The sequence below is a fragment of the Arvicola amphibius genome, chromosome X (assembly GCF_903992535.2).
Source record: "Arvicola amphibius chromosome X, mArvAmp1.2, whole genome shotgun sequence".
NCBI classification, from domain to species: domain Eukaryota; kingdom Metazoa; phylum Chordata; class Mammalia; order Rodentia; family Cricetidae; genus Arvicola; species Arvicola amphibius.
In genome coordinates this window covers 116166820-116171536 of record NC_052065.1, presented here as the reverse complement: position 1 = coordinate 116171536, position 4717 = coordinate 116166820, and the positions used below count along the sequence as shown (strand labels likewise).

Here is a 4717-nt window from a genome sequence, read left to right as displayed (position 1 = left end):
ATCTTTTTGTCCTCTCTTCTGAGATGATCCCTGAGCTTGAGGAGGAAGAGTTGAAATACAGATGTCTCCCTTTGAACTGAGCATTCTACAATCTTTCCACTTATAAAGAATTTTCCCTGATAAGGCTTGAGAGATGCATTAATTGATGGTTATATTGATGTTATTAGCAATCAGTTTAATATTATAACAATTTAATAAAATAATAGTGATATGTTATTGCATAGAGCCTATGACCTGTTTAGTCACATATCATAGCCCCCAAAGCACCAGCTTCTGGGCTGGGTGCAGATGTTTCTTTGTTCTGTTCTCTGCCATTTCTATTCTTTCATTCTAGTTCTACATTTACTCATGACATTTTCATTTTAATTCTCTCACACATGATGTTTTCCTTCTCTCATGATGTTTTTCTTGTGATGCTCCCAAGTTTCTGCCACTGCCCCTTTGTTTTTATAGCTTAAATACTTACAAAATATTTTAGGCATTGCATTTTGAAGGCCACATTACATTTCTAAGTAAATGATGAGAAACAGAGTCATTCCAACAGCTCACAGTGCAAGAAATCCAGAGGGAGAGCAAGGAAAGAGATATCTTGATAAATTTTCACATAGCAAGAAAGAAGCATTTTTTCTCAGTCAGCTCCCTAATTAGTGTGTTGCAACCCGCACTAACAAAAAGAGAAATCTTTTTGTTATCATATCTACAGAGGCAGTTTTATTATTAAGGAGACTAAAAGAAATAAGGAAATTGTGTTCCATATCCTATACTTCTAATTGTATAAACAATTTTTCCTGTTTTTTTTTTTTTTTTTTTTTTTTTTTTTTTTTTTTTTTTTTTTTTTGAGATGGGGTTTTTCTGTGTAATAGCCCTAGCTGTCTTGGAACTAGCTCTTGTAGACCAGACAGTCCTCAAACTCACAGAGATCCGCCTGCCTCTGGCTCCTGAATGCTGGGATTAAAGGCGTGCACCACCATTGACTGAATTGTATAAACATTTTAAATATTTTGTGGTTAGTGGTCATAAAAGTCCTTTAAACATTTTGCAGTTAGTGGTCATAAATCCTGAATTTCTTGGACTCGAGACCGTGGTTGCTATTACAGAGAGTGCAGTGGTGAGCTGGACTGAGAGGACCCTCCAAGCAGGAGCTGCAGGTGGAAGTACACGCTCAGATAAGCTTACTCAGCAATCTCCAAGGCACGGTGACATTAAAAGCATTATAAATCTTAAAAATATATTTTTTCCTGTCCTGCATGTAACTGTTGCCATAAAAGGGAGATTTGTAACTCTTTCTTGGGGCTATGAAGTTAGTTTATATTTTGCAGCCCTGGCTAGTTAGAGACTCTTTCTCCATGGTATCTGACCAAGGGACAATAAAACAGAGTTAAGAATTTGTGCAGAGACTTGATCACTGTCCTTGGTTATCAGCAAGACCTGGAACCATAATTAAAAGTTGTATCACGCTATTTGCCTTAGCTTAACAAATCAGACAACTGGCTGTGTGTCATTGTAAATAAGATTGTATTGTTTCCGTGAATAGTTTACCTTAAAACCCATTAGCAAGGCACCTGCTCTAATCTAAAGCTACTTTGAAGTTTTGTATCAGTTGATAGTCTGTTTTCTTAAGCTGTACTCCAAGACACCTCATAATGTAAACTTATAACCCCTGACTGGTGTATCATCTCTTGTATCTATTTTCTTTATCAAAAGTCTGCAGAGGCTAACATTATTAATATCAAGTAGACAATACAGCCTAAGGAGGAGCTACCTTTCTGATGATTCACAGCTAAAAATGCCCGGTAGATCAGGATTGTATTTATGAGCAGATATATACACACTAGATACAGGCAGTGGGGAATTCCCCATCGCTTCTAGGGAAAGAATGCAATTAACACCTGTAAAATTACAGACAGAAGCAAAAGGTATTCTGGAGTCTGTATTTGTCATAGGCCTTGCAAAAACAATTTCCTACCCCAAAAGTTACACCTTGAATCTTAGTTGCTACTTCCTGTTTTTATGTCATGACTCTCAGCAGTCACGGATTCTTGGCCCCCATAACGATGCCAGATTGGGTTTGAATCTTGTGGGGTTGGATTTAAATCCAGTCAGAAAGTGGTTGGTTACTCCCATGGGATGCTTGTTATTAATGCAGCAGTGGCATGCCTTCCAGGTAAGGTCATTGTTGTCGCTCACAGATTTCAGACTTATAAAAGTCAGCATGTTTTACCACAGCAGTATAAAGGTAGTTAATGCAGTCATTGCTAGATATACTTTTACTAATTGACTAGGTTTTTCCCTTTTGTTTTTCGTCATAGCATTTCCTATACTTACTATACCATTTACACATGCTTTTAGAGAAATTTACATGTCTATCATTTATTTTTAAATTTCAGTTTCTTTTATGCTATTAATTAATACACAAATTCATATATTTTATTATTTATTTTATGCCATTCTCATACATTTATAAATCATATAATATTTTAGTCAGGTCAGACATGGTCATCTCAAATATTTGTTGTTTTATGATGAAAACATTCTAAGTCCTTTCTTCTATCCTTTTTGAAATATATAGTATATTCTACATAAATTTAGAAATATATAATATATATTATACATATAGTCACACATATCTATATCTATTTATAGTCCCTATGCTAGTTAATAAATACACTACTGGAACTTCTTGTTAAGTTAAAGCTAAGCCAAATTAAACTTAGTAGCCATTTATCAATGTCTTATCCCTTTCTACCTCTTACATTATCCTTCTTCTGGACCACTAGAGGTGAGTTGTATTAGTCAGAATTCTCTAAAGGAACAGAGCTGATAGAATAAATTACTATAAATATAGAAGGAATTTATTAGAGTCCTTTGTAGGCTGTGTTCTGGGTAGCCCAGCAATGGCTATCTCTTGACAGAAAGACTAAGAATCTGGTAGTTGTTTGGGCTACAAGATGGGATGTCTGAGCAGTTTCAGTCTGGTGCTGGAGTCCCAAAGGATTTATAGAGAGCTGCCGAACTTCATTCTAAATTAGAGTCCCAAAGAAGTAGGTTCTAATATCAGTAAAGGAATCAGACCCAATAACTCCATCCAGACTAAAACTGTTAATGTTTTCTTTATTCTTCATACTTTATTTAATATATAATTATCAATCCAGTTCTGTTCTATGTTCTCTCTCCCTCTCTCTCTCTCTCTCTCTCTCTCTCTCTCTCTCTCTCTCTCTCTCTCTCTCTCTCTCTTTCTCTCTCTCTCTCTCATCTTTTTTCCTTTTGTCTTTACATTCTTCTTCAGAATATAAGGTCTCTATGTCTCAGCTTTCTGTGTGGTGGGACCATTTTAGGTTATCTTATCTTGTGGAATTTCTCTCTCTCTCTCTCTCTCTCTCTCTCTCTCTCTCTCTCTCTCTCTCTCTCTCTCCCATGATTATATTCTTAACCCTAAAGCTTCTCATGTGTTGTAGGAGGTTGCTTGTTTGTTCCCTACTGCTCAGGCCTGAAATAATCACACAGAAACCATATTATTTGCAATATTGTTTGACCAATAGCTTAAGCATATTTCTGGCTAATTCTTATCTTAAATTAACCCATCTCCATTAATCTGTGCACTGCTATGAGGCTGTGGCTTACTGAGTAAAGTTCCAGAGACTGTCTCTGTTGGGGCTACATGGGTTCTCTGAACTCTTCCTTCTTCCTTCTAGCATTCAGTTTAATTTTCCCTGTCTACTTCTATTCTGCCCTGCTATAGGACCAATTTATTAGTCAATGGTCATCACAGCATACAAAGGGGAATACCACATCACTCACATCTGTCTTTTTGTTTTTCAAGAAAGGTTTTCTGTTTATAACAGCTCTGGCTATCCTGGAACTTGCTCTTTAGACCAGGCTGATCTCAAATTCACGAAGATCAGCCTGTGTGTCTGCCTCCCAAGTGCTGGGATTAAAGGTGTGCATCACCATGCCCCACCCTTCACCTCCACCTTTTAGTTATTATTGCCCTGTTTACTTTCATCAGATATTCCTTTTGTTATCAGTAAATAGTAACTACTAGTCTTACTCTGATTTTATTTTTGCTTTAATCTTAGACTCATAGTAACTAAAGATTAGTGTACACAGTCCTGTCAATAGCTACTTACTTCAAAGATGACATTGAGTTACTTTTCTCTTGGCCATTTACTGCTGGGTATGTGGCCTGCTCTTAAGAGTACTTTGTTTCCCCCAGTGATACTGCCTTTGAGGAAACTCAATTTTCATTTAAAAGTGCTTATCAGTGCTCACTTTGGTAGCACATATACTAAAATTGGAATGATACAGAGAAGATTAGCATGGCCCCTACGCAAGGATGACACGCAAATTCATGAAGCGCTCCATTTTTTTTTACAGTAATTAACTTTATATGGAAGAACAAAAAACCCAGGATAGCCAAAACAATCATATAAAATAAAGGTACTTCCGGAAGCATTACCATGCTGGACTTCAATCTCTATTACAGAGCTATAGTAATGAAAACAGTTTGGTATTGGCATAGAAACAGAGACGTTGACCAATGGAATAGAATTGAAGACCCAGATATTAACCCACAAACCTATGAACACCTGATTTTAGACAAAGGAGCTAAAATTATACAGTGGAAGAAAGAAACAAATTTTCAACAAATGGTGCTGGCATAACTGGATGTCAACCTGTAGAAGAATGAAAATAGATCCATATCTATCACCATGCACAA

The 4717-nt window shown here is 36.5% G+C and overlaps 1 non-coding gene across 1 annotated transcript; it reads left to right on the top strand.

Moving 5' to 3' along the window:
• The first annotated feature begins 4261 nt into the window (after positions 1–4261).
• On the top strand, positions 4262–4368 carry LOC119805679. The gene has a single exon (XR_005283978.1). It is a non-coding gene; the product is annotated as a U6 spliceosomal RNA (small nuclear RNA).
• Positions 4369–4717: the final 349 nt, after the last annotated feature.